Consider the following 12,899-nt stretch of genomic DNA (forward strand, 5'->3'; position numbering starts at 1 on the left):
CCACTGGCTCCTGAATCTTTAGGGTATCACGCACAGCTGTGATAAGTGCTCCAACAAGCGCCTTGTCGCGCCCGGACACGGGCGGGGAATCATCCTCACTGTCCGAACGGTCCTGGTCAGCCACATCTGATAGGTCAGAGCAGGGGTCTCCAGCCACAGCAGGGCCCAAGTCTGCATCAGAGCTCTCCCCAGAGGACAGGGGGGGGGGGGGGCAGGGGCCTCTTACGTGCACTTTTCCTGCCACGTGCCGCATCTATCTTAGCAACATAGGGTGTCCATGCGCACCGTGCTAACCGCAGGTGACCCGGTTGCTATAGCCTGGATTTTGGGGGAAGAAACACCAGTTTCTGAAGCCATGCTGACCCTAGCCTGTCTGCCACCTGCAAGGGGACTTAGGACTGTGAAGGTCCCAACCTCCTGCTGCCGCCACGTGGGGGGGTGGGGGGATACTTAGTGCTGGACTCACCACCCTGGGGCATTCTGTGAAAGCCACAAGCAGTGCCTGTAGTCCCTAGGAGGTTCCCAGTTGCAGAGAGGAAAAAACTGTGTCAGCAGCAGCAGCTATAAACAGCCGTGAAATGTTCTGTAGAGCTAGCTTCAGCGTTCAGCAAAGAGCCATCCAGCGTCCTGAACACACAGTGGACACAGGAAACAGCAAGTGAGAGCACATGTAATGCTACTACAAGAGAACAGCGGTGAAACAAAGTGCTCAGGCTTCAAGAAAATGTCCGCCAATGAAACTAATAGGAAATCCTAAAGAAAATGGCTGCTGAAGCTCACCAGGGGAATATCAGCTTTCCCACATCCAAGATGGCCGCCGGACGGCGCCATGCAGTGACAGAACAAAAAATAAAAATGTGTTGCCTGCTTACAGCCAGAACAACCTCCACAAACACCTTTAGGGACCCCCCCAGACCTGGGCTAGGACCAACGCCAGCCGCACAGAGCCCCCACAGGTGAGAAAACAGCGAACCCACACACACACCGCCCGCAGCGCATGCAGCCACCCCCCTCAGAGGGGAGAAGGAGGGGTGATAGGGACTTGGGAGAGAAGATAGGGAGGTGAGGTGGCCCCCGAATCGACCCCCCAGGGAATGCCCAGCTGCTCACCCCACCGAGGCAGGGAGAGCCGTACTTACCAGTCCTGAAGAGCTGGGAGACATTCCATCACAGACCTACTCCTGCGCAGTTACAGGGTAGCTGTTGGCCCGGTATACTGTGAGCCAGACAGCAGTAGCCCAGTCATATGTATACCCTGGAGCATTGAAGCTCACGACCACCTCTGGAGCTGAGGCATGTTGTGGCCTGCCGAGCCTTAGCTGCGGCCTGCTCACGCTCGATGGCCGGACTGGGGAGACTACAAGGATATCATTAACCGGCAGTTGATAGAAGATCTCAGGATCTTTCATCTTGCGCAAAGGCAGCAAACCTGCAGCAAAAACATGGACCGAGAGGCCTGCAGGGTTCCTAGGCCATTCTCCTTACTAGGCAAAATAAAAACTGAAGCTACTGGGAGCAGTGAGGAGGATTGATAGCACAGAGTTCGCTCACTAGGGGCGGGATTAAAGTTCTGTGTATTGTGTAACAATTTTGCCTAGTTCTACTAATGGCAGGCTATACAACCCATTTAGTTTTTTTTTTTAATTATTAATCTTTATTAAATTTTCACATTTATACAGACCACATTTTAAAATAACATTACCAGGGTTCAAATACCTCTTTCTTCCCTTCCGAGATCTGAGTTTTAGAGTTCTAGGAAGGGAAGGGGGACATGAAGATACATCCATACATCACATATAATTAGCAAAAAAAACCAAAAGCACATTATCTAAACAGTACCATATCCCCCCTTCTCCTACCATCACTATTTTTGCAATTCCTACGTTTTTCCTATTGTTATAACCCCACCCCTCCCTCCCATCCTTTCTATCAACCCCGCCCCCCCTCCCCTCCCCTCTTATATATATATTGGTGCTTTTATCCTACAGTATAGCATAAATGTGTTATAATGATTCCCGAACCTTTAATGTACCCTACCCTACTCCTTCCCATTACCCATCCCCCCTCCCCCTCCCCTCTTCCCTTTCCTATCATGGTTTAAACTGGGGTATGCATCACTTCTATCCACTCTCGCCAGTTCCTATTAAACTCCTTTAGGTTATTTCGTTTTGCATATACTGCCCTCTCCTTACATAGATAGTCATTTACCGCCCTTGTCCAATCCTCTACTGTAGGGGGTAGCTTTGATTGCCATCTCCTAGCTATCATCCTTCTAGCTTGAAATAAACATCTTAGGATTGCCGTTGTTATTCCCTTCCTTTCTACTTCCTCCTCTCTGTAGCCTAAAATGCACACTATGGGATTTAACTCTATTACCGTCCCAAAAACCCTACTTATTATCTTTACCACTCCTTCCCAGTATCTAAATAATTTGGGACATTTCCAAAGCATGTGCATTAAATTCCCTGACCCCCCACACCTGGGGCAAAAGTCATCTGTTCTCTTACCAAATTTAAATAATTTCTGGGGAGTATAGTATGCTCTATTAATTACCATTAAATGGGAAATCCTCTGAGGAGGAGAGACCGAGACCTTTGGGCATGCCGCTAGGATATTTTTCCACTGTACTCGTGTTATATTACCTAGGTCCTGCTCCCATTTCCCTTTCTCAACCCTCCCTTTCCTCTCACTATTAATCTGTTCACCCAGCTGGGCATAGAATTTAGATATTAATCCTTTAGTGGGTCCTGCTTGTGCTACTGGGTATAGCAAGGGCATTTCCTCCCATGTTAATAACAGGTTTCCAAACTGGGTCCTTAAAGCATGCCTCACTTGTATATAGGCATAGAATGAATTTTGTGATATCTTAAATTCTCTTTGCAGCTGGTCGAAAGATTTAATACCCCTGCCGCCATATAGATGGCTTAGCCTTACAATGCCACATTTTTCCCAATCTGCAATTTTTCCAACCCGCCATATTTCCTGTAGCTTCTTGTTGTTCCATAGAGGCGTATACTTTGTTATTTCACTATATCCCATTTTTTTTTTAACTGTACCCCATAGCTTTAACATCATTTTTACTGTAGGGCATCTACACTGGAATGAGTCCGCTTCCAGGGTCTCGATCAGGGTATTATGTGGGGAGCCTGTTAATACTAATCTCCCATTTGGGGTTCCTCCGTTCTTCTCATCGATCCCCCCTAGCTGTTGTAATTGGGACGCCCAAAAATAGCACTCCGGATAAGGGACCGCGAATCCTCCTTCCTCTCCCGGTAGCTGAAGCATCCGCAATCTCAATCTAGCCTGTCCTCCCCTCCATATTAGCTCCCTAAACAGCATCTCGATTTTATCAAACCAACTTTTGTTAATCCATATTGGGGCATTGTGTAATATGTATAAAAGTTGGGGCATCCATATCATTTTTATCAGATTGCATCTGCCAGCGACCGAGAGAGGCAATCGTTTCCATATAGCAATTTTTTGTTTAAACTTAGCCAGTAATGGGACTAAGTTATGACTTATATATTGCTTAGGATCCCTTGACAAGGTTACTCCCAGATATTTCAACTTATCCACTATTGGCATTTGGGGGGTTCCCAGGGCCGTTTGCTGACCAATTGGGTCCAAAGGGAGACATTCCGATTTTTCCCAATTTATCTCCAGCCCAGTGAAGCCTCCAAACCTTTGCACCAGTTCCATTGCCCTTGGTAGTGAGTATCTCATATCCCCTAAGAACAATAGGATATCGTCTGCATAAAGTGAGATTTTTTCCTCTCCAGTTTTTCTTACAAAACCGACAATATCCCGGTTTGCTCTAATTGCACATGCCAGGGGCTCTATGGCCAATGCAAAGAGCAGGGGTGATAATGGGCACCCCTGCCTCGTCCCTCTCCCCAACTCTATTTTCCCGGATAACTCATTATTAATTTTTAGTCTCGCACTAGGTTTGTCATATAGCATCCTAATCCATCTTATAAAGGAAGGACCCAGGCCAAATTTCTCCAAAACTTTCCATATATATCCCCATTCTACGCTATCAAATGCTTTCCTTACATCCAATGTGACAATCCAAATGTGGCATTGTAAGGCTAAGCCATCTATATGGCGGCAGGGGTATTAAATCTTTCGACCAGCTGCAAAGAGAATTTAAGATATCACAAAATTCATTCTATGCCTATATACAAGTGAGGCATGCTTTAAGGACCCAGTTTGGAAACCTGTTATTAACATGGGAGGAAATGCCCTTGCTATACCCAGTAGCACAAGCAGGACCCACTAAAGGATTAATATCTAAATTCTATGCCCAGCTGGGTGAACAGATTAATAGTGAGAGGAAAGGGAGGGTTGAGAAAGGGAAATGGGAGCAGGACCTAGGTAATATAACACGAGTACAGTGGAAAAATATCCTAGCGGCATGCCCAAAGGTCTCGGTCTCTCCTCCTCAGAGGATTTCCCATTTAATGGTAATTAATAGAGCATACTATACTCCCCAGAAATTATTTAAATTTGGTAAGAGAACAGATGACTTTTGCCCCAGGTGTGGGGGGTCAGGGAATTTAATGCACATGCTTTGGAAATGTCCCAAATTATTTAGATACTGGGAAGGAGTGGTAAAGATAATAAGTAGGGTTTTTGGGACGGTAATAGAGTTAAATCCCATAGTGTGCATTTTAGGCTACAGAGAGGAGGAAGTAGAAAGGAAGGGAATAACAACGGCAATCCTAAGATGTTTATTTCAAGCTAGAAGGATGATAGCTAGGAGATGGCAATCAAAGCTACCCCCTACAGTAGAGGATTGGACAAGGGCGGTAAATGACTATCTATGTAAGGAGAGGGCAGTATATGCAAAACGAAATAACCTAAAGGAGTTTAATAGGAACTGGCGAGAGTGGATAGAAGTGATGCATACCCCAGTTTAAACCATGATAGGAAAGGGAAGAGGGGAGGGGGAGGGGGGATGGGTAATGGGAAGGAGTAGGGTAGGGTACATTAAAGGTTCGGGAATCATTATAACACATTTATGCTATACTGTAGGATAAAAGCACCAATATATATATAAGAGGGGAGGGGAGGGGGGGCGGGGTTGATAGAAAGGATGGGAGGGAGGGGTGGGGTTATAACAATAGGAAAAACGTAGGAATTGCAAAAATAGTGATGGTAGGAGAAGGGGGGATATGGTACTGTTTAGATAATGTGCTTTTGGTTTTTTTTGCTAATTATATGTGATGTATGGATGTATCTTCATGTCCCCCTTCCCTTCCTAGAACTCTAGAACTCAGATCTCGGAAGGGAAGAAAGAGGTATTTGAACCCTGGTAATGTTATTTTAAAATGTGGTCTGTATAAATGTGAAAATTTAATAAAGATTAATAATAAAAAAAAAAAAAAAAACAACTCTCTTGACAAAAGCCAAGGTGGTCACCTCGGGCAATCGAGAGGAAAAATACAGCAGGTCGCCAAAGCCAACAACATAATGGAAAAAAGCCTACAGCACCTGGTATTCCCAGGCGGACTTCCATCCAGGTACTAACCAGGCCCGACCCTGCTTAGCATCCGAGATCAGACGAGATCGAGCGCATTCAGGGCGATGTGGCTGTAGGCGATCTTGCACCCTACTTACAACTCTCTTGACAAAAGCCAAGGTGGTCACCTCGGGCAATCGAGAGGAAAAATACAGCAGGTCGCCAAAGCCAACAACATAATGGAAAAAAGCCTATGGCACCTGGTATTCCCAGGCGGTCTCCCATCCAGGTACTAACCAGGCCCGACCCTGCTTAGAATCCGAGATCAGACGAGATCGAGCGCATTCAGGGTGATGTGGCCGTAGGCGCTCTTGCACCCTACTTACAACTCTCTTGACAAAAGCCAAGGTGGTCACCTCGGGCAATCGAGAGGAAAAATACAGCAGGTCGCCAAAGCCAACAACATAATGGAAAAATGCCTACTGCACCTGGCATTCCCAGGCGGTCTCCCATGCAGGTACTAACCAGGCCCGGCCTTGCTTAGCATCCGAGATAAGACAAGATCGTGCGCATTCATGGTGATAAGGCCGTAGGCGATCTTGCCCCCTACTTACAACTCTCTTGACAAAAGCCAAGGTGGTCACCTCGGGCAATCGAGAGGAAAAATACAGCAGGTCGCCAAAGCCAACAACATAATGGAAAAAAGCCTACGGCACCTGGTATTCCCAGGCGGTCTCCCACCCAGGTTCTAACCAGGCCCGACCCTGCTTAGCATCTGAGATCAGACGAGATCGAGCGCATTCAGGGTGATGTGGCCGTAGGCGATCCTGCACCCTACTTACAACTCTCTTGACAAAAGCCAAGGTGGTCACCTCGGGCAATCGAGAGGAAAAATACAGCAGGTCGCCAAAGCCAACAACATAATGGAAAAAAGCCTACGGCACCTGGTATTCCCAGGCGGTCTACCATCCAGGTACTAACCAGCCCCGACCCTGCTTAGCATCCGAGGTCAGACGAGATCGAGCGCATTCAGGGTGATGTGGCCGTAGGCGATCTTGCACCCTACTTACAACTCCCTTGACAAAAGCCAAGGTGATCACCTCGGGCAATCGAGAGGAAGAATACAGCAGGTCGCCAAAGCCAACAACATAATGGAAAAAAGCCTACGGCACCTGATATTCCCAGGCGGTCTCCCATCCAGGTACTAACCAGGCCCGACCCTGCTTAGCATCCGAGATCAGACGAGATCAAGCGCATTCCGGGTGATGTGGCCGTAGGCGATCTTGCACCCTACTTACAACTCTCTTGACAAAAGCCAAGGTGGTCACCTCGGGCAATCGAGAGGAAAAATACAGCAGGTCGCCAAAGCCAACAACATGATGGAAAAAAGCCTACGGCACCTAGTATTCCCAGGCGGTCTCCCATCCAGGTACTAACCAGGCCCGACCCTGCTTAGCATCCGAGATCAGACGAGATCGAGCGCATTCAGGGTGATGTGGCCGTAGGCGATCTTGCACCCTACTTACAACTCTCTTGACAAAAGCCAAGGTGGTCACCTCGGGCAATCGAGAGGAAAAATACAGCAGGTCGCCAAAGCCAACAACATAATGGAAAAAAGCCTACGGCACCTGGTATTCCCAGGCGGTCTACCATCCAGGCACGACCCTGCTTAGCATCCGAGATCAGACGAGACCGAGCGCATTCAGGGTGATGTGGCCATAGGCGATCTGACACCCTACTCACAACTCTCTTGACAAAAGCCAAGGTGGTCACCTCGGGCAATGGAGAGGAAAAATACAGCAGGTCGCCAAAGCCAACAACATAATGGAAAAAAGCCTACGGCACCTGGTATTCCCAGGCGGTCTCCCATCCAGGTACTAACCAGGCCCAACCCTGCTTAGCATCCGAGATCAGACGAGATTGAGCGCATTCAGGGTGATGTGGCCGTAGGCGACCTTGCACCCTACTTACAACTCTCTTGACAAAAGCCAAGGTGGTCACCTGGGGCAATCGAGAGGAAAAATACAGCAGGTCGCCAAAGCCAACAACATAATGAAAAAAAAACTACGGCACCTGGTATTCCCAGGCGGTCTCCCATCCAGGTACTAACCAGGCCCGACCCTGCTTAGCATCCGAGATCAGACGAGATCGAGCGCATTCAGGGTGATGTGGCCGTAGGCGACATTGCACCCTACTTACAACTCTCTTGACAAAAGCCAAGGTGGTCACCTCGGGCAATGGAGAGGAAAAATACAGCAGGTCGCCAAAGCCAACAACATAATGGAAAAAAGCCTACGGCACCTGGTATTCCCAGGCGGTCTCCCATCCAGATACTAACCAGGCCCGACCCTGCTTATCATCCGAGATCAGACGAGATCGAGTGCATTCAGGGTGATGTGGCCGTAAGCGATCTTGCACCCTACTTACAACTCTCTTGACAAAAGCCAAGGTGATCACCTCGGGCAATCGAGAAGAAAAATACAGCAGGTCGCCAAAGCCAACAACATAATGGAAAAAAGCCTACGGCATCTGGTATTCCCAGGCGGTCTCCCATGCAGGTACTAACCAGGCCCGACCCTGCTTAGCATCCGAGATCAGACGAGATTGCGTGCTTTTAGGGTGATGTGGTCGTAGGCCATCTTGCACCCTACTTACAACTCTCTTGACAAAAGCCAAGGTGGTCACCTCGGGCAATCGAGAGGAAAAATACAGCAGGTCGCCAAAGCCAACAACATAATGGAAAAAAGCCTACAGCACCTGGTATTCCCAGGCAGTCAACCATCCAGGCCCGACCCTGCTTAGCATCCGAGATCAGACGAGATCGAGCGCATTCAGGGTGATGTGGCCATAGGCGAGCTTGCACCCTACTTACAACTCTCTTGACAAAAGCCAAGGTGGTCACCTCGGGCAATCGAGAGGAAAAATACAGCAGGTCGCCAAAGCCAACAACATAATGGAAAAAAGCCTACGGCACATGGTATTCCCAGGCGGTCTCCCATCCAGGTACTAGCCAGGCCCGACCCTGCTTAGCATCCGAGATCAGACGAGAGCGAGCGCATTCAGGGTGATGTGGCCGTAGGCGATCTTGCACCCTACTTACAACTCTCTTGACAAAAGCCAAGGTGGTCACCTCGGGCAATCGAGAGGAAAAATACAGCAGGTCGCCAAAGCCAACAATATAATGGAAAAAAGCCTATGGCACCTGGTATTCCCAGGCGGTCTCCCATGCAGGTACTAACCAGGCCCGACCCTGCTTAGCATCCGAGATCAGACGAGATTGCGCGCTTTTAGGGTGATGTGGCCGTAGGCCATCTTGCACCCTACTTACAACTCTCTTGACAAAAGCCAAGGTGGTCACCTCGGGCAATCGAGAGGAAAAATACAGCAGGTCGCCAAAGCCAACAACATAATGGAAAAAAGCCTACGGCACCTGGTATTCCCAGGCAGTCTCCCATCCAGGCCCGACCCTGCTTAGCAACCGAGATCAGACGAGATCGAGCGCATTCAGGGTGATGTGGCCATAGGCGATCTTGCACCCTACTTACAACTCTCTTGACAAAAGCCAAGGTGGTCACCTCGGGCAATCGAGAGGAAAAATACAGCAGGTCGCCAAAGCCAACAACATAATGGAAAAAAGCCTACGGCACCTGGTATTCCCAGGCGGTCTCCCATCCAGGTACTAAACAGGCCCGACCCTGCTTAGCATCCGAGATCAGATGAGATTGAGCGCATTCAGGGTGATGTGGCCGGAGGCGATCTTGCACCCTACTTACAACTCTCTTGACAAAAGCCAAGGTGGTCACCTCGGGCAATCGAGAGGAAAAATACAGCAGGTCGCCAAAGGCAACAACATAATGGAAAAAAGCCTACGGCACCTGGTATTCCCAGGCGGTCTCCCATCCAGGTACTAACCAGGCCCGACCGTGCTTAGCATCCGAGATCAGACGAGATCGAGCGCATTCAGGGTGATGTAGCCGTAGGCGATCTTGCACCCTACTTACAACTCTCTTGACAAAAGCCAAGGTGGTCACCTCGGGCAATCGAGAGGAAAAATACAGCAGGTCGCCAAAGCCAACAACATAATGGAAAAAAGCCTACGGCACCTGGTATTCCCAGGCGGTCTCCCATGCAGGTACTAACCAGACCCGACCCTGCTTAGCATCCGAGATCAGATGAGATTGCGCGCTTTTAGGGTGATGTGGCCGTAGGCCATCTTGCACCCTACTTACAACTCTCTTGACAAAAGCAAAGGTGGTCACCTCGGGCAATCGAGAGGAAAAATACAGCAGGTCGCCAAAGCCAACAACATAATGGAAAAAAGCCTACGGCACCTGGTATTCCCAGGCGGTCTCCCATCCAGGCCCGACCCTGTTTAGCATCCGAGATCAGACGAGATCGAGCGCATTCAGGGTGATGTGGCCATAGGCGATCTTGCACCCTACTTACAACTCTCTTGACAAAAGCCAAGGTGGTCACCTCGGGCAATCGAGAGGAAAAATACAGCAGGTCGCCAAAGCCAACAACATAATGGAAAATAGCCTACGGCACCTGGTATTCCCAGGCGGATTCCCATCCAGGTACTAACCAGGCCCGACCCTGCTTAGCATTCGAGATCAGACGAGATCGAGCGCATTCAGGGTGATGTGGCCGGAGGCGATCTTGCACCCTACTTACAACTCTCTTGACAAAAGCCAAGGTGGTCACCTCGGGCAATCGAGAGGAAAAATACAGCAGGTCGCCAAAGCCAACAACATAATGGAAAAAAGCCTACGGCACCTGGTACTCCCAGGCGGTCTCCCATCCAGGTACTAACCAGGCACGACCCTGCTTAGCATCCGAGATCAGACGAGATCGAGCGCATTCAGGGTGATGTGGCCGTAGGCAATCTTGCACACTACTTACAACTCTCTTGACAAAAGCCAAGGTGGTCACCTTGGGCAATCGAGAGGAAAAATACAGCAGGTCGCCAAAGCCAACAACATAATGGAAAAAAGCCTACGGCACCTGGTATTCCCAGGCGGTCTCCCATCCAGGTACTAACCAGGCCCGACCCTGCTTAGCATCCGAGATCAGACGAGAGCGAGCGCATTCAGGGTGATGTGGCCGTAGGCGATCTTGCACCCTACTTACAACTCTCTTGACAAAAGCCAAGGTGGTCACCTCGGGCAATCGAGAGGAAAAATACAGCAGGTCGCCAAAGCCAACAACATAATGGAAAAAAGCCTACAGCACCTGGGATTCCCAGGCGGTCTCCCATCCAGGTACTAACCAGGCACGACCCTGCTTAGCATCCGAGATCAGACAAGATCGAGCGCATTCAGGGTGATGTGGCCGTAGGCGATCTTGCACCCTACTTACAACTCTCTTGACAAAAGCCAAGGTGGTCACCTCGGGCATTCGAGAGGAAAAATACAGCAGGTCGCCAAAGCCAACAACATAATGGAAAAAAGCCTACGGCACCCGGAATTCCCAGGCGGTCTCCCATCCAGGTAATAACCAGGCCCGACCCTGCTTAGCATCCGAGATCAGACGAGATCGAGAGCATTCAGTGTGATGTGGCCGTAGGCGATCTTGCATCCTACTTACAACTCTCTTGACAAAAGCCAAGGTGGTCACCTCGGGAAATCGAGAGGAAAAATACAGCAGGTCGCCAAAGCCAACAATATAATGGAAAAAAGCCTACGGCACCTGGTATTCCCAGGCGGTCTCCCATCCAGGTACTAACCAGGCCCGACCCTGTTTAGCATCCGAGATCAGACGAGATCGAGCGCAGTCAGGATGATGTGGCCGTAGGCGATCTTGCACCCTACTTACAACTCTCTTGACAAAAGCCAAGGTGGTCACCTCGGGCAATGGAGAGGAAAAATACAGCAGGTCACCAAAGCCTACAACATAATGGCAAAAAGCCTACGGCACCTGCTATTCCCAGGCGGTCTCCCATCCAGGTACTAACCAGGCCTGACCCTGCTTAGCATCCGAGATTAGACGAGTTCGAGCGCATTCAGGGTGATGTGGCCATAGGCGATCTTGCACCCTACTTACAACTCTCTTGACAAAAGCCAAGGTGGTCACCTCAGGCAATCGAGAGGAAAAATACAGCAGGTCGCCAAAGCCAACAAGATAATGGAAAAAACTTACGGCACCTGGTATTCCCAGGCGGTCTCCCATCCAGGTACTAACCAGGCCCGACCCTGCTTAGCATCCGAGATCAGACAAGATCGAGTGCATTCAGGGTGATGTGGCCATAGGCAATATTGCACCCTACTTACAACTCTCTTGACAAAAGCCAAGGTGGTCACCTCGGGCAAACGAGAGGAAAAATACAGCAGGTCGCCAAAGCCAACAACATAATGGAAAAAAGCCTACGGCACCTGGTTTTCCCAGGCGGTCTCCCATCCAGGTACTAACCAGGCCTGACCCTGCTTAGCATCAGAGATCAGATGAGATCGAGCGCATTCAGGGTGATGTGGCCGTAGGCGATCTTGCACCCTACTTACAACTCTCTTGACAAAAGCCGAGGTGGTCACCTCGGGGAATCGAGAGGAAAAATGCAGCAGGTCGCCAAAGCCAACAACATAATGGAAAAAAGCCTACGGCACCTGGTTTTCCCAGGCGGTCTCCCATCCAGGTACTAACCAGGCCCAACCCTGCTTAGCATCCGAGATCAGATGAGATCAAGCGCATTCAGGGTGATGTGGCCGTAGGCGATCTTGCACCCTACTTACAACTCTCTTGACAAAAGCCGAGGTGGTCACCTCGGGGAATCGAGAGGAAAAATACAGCAGGTCGCCAAAGCCAACAACATAATGGAAAAAAGCCTACGGCACCTGGTATTCCCAGGCGGTCTCCCATCCAGGTACTAACCAAGCCCGACCCTGCTTAGCATCCGAGATCAGATGAGATCGAGCGCATTCAGTGTGATGTGGCCGTAAGCGATCTTGCACCCTACTTACAACTCTCTTGACAAAAGCCAAGGTGGTCACCTCGGGCAATCGAGAGGAAAAATACAGCAGGTCGCCAAAGCCAACAACATAATGGAAAAAAGCCTACAGCACCTGGTATTCCCAGGCGGTCTCCCATACAGGTACTAACAAGGCCCGACCCTGCTTAGCATCCGAGATCAGATGAGATCGAGCGCATTCAGGGTGATGTGGCCGTAGGCGATCTTGCACCCTACTTACAACTCTCTTGACAAAAGCCAAGGTGGTCACCTCGGGCAATCGAGAGGAAAAATACAGCAGGTCGCCAAAGCCAACAACATAAATGAAAAAAGCCTACGGCACCTGGTATTCCCAGGCGGTCTCCCATCCAGGTACTAACCAGGCCAAACCCTGCTTAGCATCCAAGATCAGACGAGATCGAGCGCATTCAGGGTGATGTGGCCGTAGGCGATCTTGCCCCCTACTTACAACTCTCTTGACAAAAGCCAAGGTGGTCA

General features: G+C 49.6%; 19 non-coding genes and 10 pseudogenes across 19 annotated transcripts; all 29 read right to left on the bottom strand.

The window, feature by feature from the left end:
* Nucleotides 1-5,481: 5,481 nt before the first annotated feature.
* LOC143976973 (5S ribosomal RNA) lies at nt 5,482-5,600 on the bottom strand. Its single transcript, XR_013273262.1, has one exon. It is a non-coding gene; the product is annotated as a 5S ribosomal RNA (ribosomal RNA).
* A 109-nt stretch (nt 5,601-5,709) lies between these two features.
* On the bottom strand, nt 5,710-5,828 carry LOC143977461 (5S ribosomal RNA). Its single transcript, XR_013273738.1, has one exon. It is a non-coding gene; the product is annotated as a 5S ribosomal RNA (ribosomal RNA).
* A 109-nt stretch (nt 5,829-5,937) lies between these two features.
* Nucleotides 5,938-6,056, bottom strand: LOC143979694 (5S ribosomal RNA; annotated as a pseudogene).
* A 109-nt stretch (nt 6,057-6,165) lies between these two features.
* On the bottom strand, nt 6,166-6,284 carry LOC143978142 (5S ribosomal RNA; annotated as a pseudogene).
* Nucleotides 6,285-6,393: 109 nt separating this feature from the next.
* Nucleotides 6,394-6,512, bottom strand: LOC143977926 (5S ribosomal RNA; annotated as a pseudogene).
* A 109-nt stretch (nt 6,513-6,621) lies between these two features.
* Nucleotides 6,622-6,740, bottom strand: LOC143977248 (5S ribosomal RNA). Its single transcript, XR_013273531.1, has one exon. It is a non-coding gene; the product is annotated as a 5S ribosomal RNA (ribosomal RNA).
* A 109-nt stretch (nt 6,741-6,849) lies between these two features.
* Nucleotides 6,850-6,968, bottom strand: LOC143980060 (5S ribosomal RNA). The gene has a single exon (XR_013274205.1). It is a non-coding gene; the product is annotated as a 5S ribosomal RNA (ribosomal RNA).
* A 326-nt stretch (nt 6,969-7,294) lies between these two features.
* Nucleotides 7,295-7,413, bottom strand: LOC143976446 (5S ribosomal RNA). The gene has a single exon (XR_013272754.1). It is a non-coding gene; the product is annotated as a 5S ribosomal RNA (ribosomal RNA).
* A 109-nt stretch (nt 7,414-7,522) lies between these two features.
* On the bottom strand, nt 7,523-7,641 carry LOC143976484 (5S ribosomal RNA). Its single transcript, XR_013272790.1, has one exon. It is a non-coding gene; the product is annotated as a 5S ribosomal RNA (ribosomal RNA).
* Nucleotides 7,642-7,750: 109 nt separating this feature from the next.
* Nucleotides 7,751-7,869, bottom strand: LOC143976665 (5S ribosomal RNA). Its single transcript, XR_013272962.1, has one exon. It is a non-coding gene; the product is annotated as a 5S ribosomal RNA (ribosomal RNA).
* A 109-nt stretch (nt 7,870-7,978) lies between these two features.
* On the bottom strand, nt 7,979-8,097 carry LOC143979130 (5S ribosomal RNA; annotated as a pseudogene).
* A 326-nt stretch (nt 8,098-8,423) lies between these two features.
* On the bottom strand, nt 8,424-8,542 carry LOC143978015 (5S ribosomal RNA; annotated as a pseudogene).
* A 109-nt stretch (nt 8,543-8,651) lies between these two features.
* LOC143978774 (5S ribosomal RNA) lies at nt 8,652-8,770 on the bottom strand (annotated as a pseudogene).
* A 326-nt stretch (nt 8,771-9,096) lies between these two features.
* Nucleotides 9,097-9,215, bottom strand: LOC143978063 (5S ribosomal RNA; annotated as a pseudogene).
* A 109-nt stretch (nt 9,216-9,324) lies between these two features.
* On the bottom strand, nt 9,325-9,443 carry LOC143976684 (5S ribosomal RNA). The gene has a single exon (XR_013272981.1). It is a non-coding gene; the product is annotated as a 5S ribosomal RNA (ribosomal RNA).
* A 109-nt stretch (nt 9,444-9,552) lies between these two features.
* On the bottom strand, nt 9,553-9,671 carry LOC143978535 (5S ribosomal RNA; annotated as a pseudogene).
* Nucleotides 9,672-9,997: 326 nt separating this feature from the next.
* On the bottom strand, nt 9,998-10,116 carry LOC143977381 (5S ribosomal RNA). Its single transcript, XR_013273662.1, has one exon. It is a non-coding gene; the product is annotated as a 5S ribosomal RNA (ribosomal RNA).
* Nucleotides 10,117-10,225: 109 nt separating this feature from the next.
* Nucleotides 10,226-10,344, bottom strand: LOC143980105 (5S ribosomal RNA). The gene has a single exon (XR_013274249.1). It is a non-coding gene; the product is annotated as a 5S ribosomal RNA (ribosomal RNA).
* Nucleotides 10,345-10,453: 109 nt separating this feature from the next.
* Nucleotides 10,454-10,572, bottom strand: LOC143976728 (5S ribosomal RNA). Its single transcript, XR_013273024.1, has one exon. It is a non-coding gene; the product is annotated as a 5S ribosomal RNA (ribosomal RNA).
* A 109-nt stretch (nt 10,573-10,681) lies between these two features.
* On the bottom strand, nt 10,682-10,800 carry LOC143977074 (5S ribosomal RNA). Its single transcript, XR_013273359.1, has one exon. It is a non-coding gene; the product is annotated as a 5S ribosomal RNA (ribosomal RNA).
* Nucleotides 10,801-10,909: 109 nt separating this feature from the next.
* On the bottom strand, nt 10,910-11,028 carry LOC143977729 (5S ribosomal RNA; annotated as a pseudogene).
* A 109-nt stretch (nt 11,029-11,137) lies between these two features.
* LOC143976775 (5S ribosomal RNA) lies at nt 11,138-11,256 on the bottom strand. Its single transcript, XR_013273069.1, has one exon. It is a non-coding gene; the product is annotated as a 5S ribosomal RNA (ribosomal RNA).
* Nucleotides 11,257-11,365: 109 nt separating this feature from the next.
* Nucleotides 11,366-11,484, bottom strand: LOC143978986 (5S ribosomal RNA; annotated as a pseudogene).
* Nucleotides 11,485-11,592: 108 nt separating this feature from the next.
* On the bottom strand, nt 11,593-11,711 carry LOC143977519 (5S ribosomal RNA). The gene has a single exon (XR_013273795.1). It is a non-coding gene; the product is annotated as a 5S ribosomal RNA (ribosomal RNA).
* Nucleotides 11,712-11,820: 109 nt separating this feature from the next.
* LOC143977299 (5S ribosomal RNA) lies at nt 11,821-11,939 on the bottom strand. The gene has a single exon (XR_013273584.1). It is a non-coding gene; the product is annotated as a 5S ribosomal RNA (ribosomal RNA).
* Nucleotides 11,940-12,048: 109 nt separating this feature from the next.
* On the bottom strand, nt 12,049-12,167 carry LOC143977745 (5S ribosomal RNA). Its single transcript, XR_013273861.1, has one exon. It is a non-coding gene; the product is annotated as a 5S ribosomal RNA (ribosomal RNA).
* Nucleotides 12,168-12,276: 109 nt separating this feature from the next.
* Nucleotides 12,277-12,395, bottom strand: LOC143976953 (5S ribosomal RNA). The gene has a single exon (XR_013273242.1). It is a non-coding gene; the product is annotated as a 5S ribosomal RNA (ribosomal RNA).
* Nucleotides 12,396-12,504: 109 nt separating this feature from the next.
* Nucleotides 12,505-12,623, bottom strand: LOC143977176 (5S ribosomal RNA). The gene has a single exon (XR_013273460.1). It is a non-coding gene; the product is annotated as a 5S ribosomal RNA (ribosomal RNA).
* A 109-nt stretch (nt 12,624-12,732) lies between these two features.
* On the bottom strand, nt 12,733-12,851 carry LOC143977187 (5S ribosomal RNA). Its single transcript, XR_013273470.1, has one exon. It is a non-coding gene; the product is annotated as a 5S ribosomal RNA (ribosomal RNA).
* Nucleotides 12,852-12,899: the final 48 nt, after the last annotated feature.

Source organism: Lithobates pipiens, unplaced genomic scaffold (genome assembly GCF_037356315.1).
Source record: "Lithobates pipiens isolate NorthernLeopardFrog02 unplaced genomic scaffold, aLitPip1_a1.2 Scaffold_13, whole genome shotgun sequence".
NCBI classification, from domain to species: domain Eukaryota; kingdom Metazoa; phylum Chordata; class Amphibia; order Anura; family Ranidae; genus Lithobates; species Lithobates pipiens.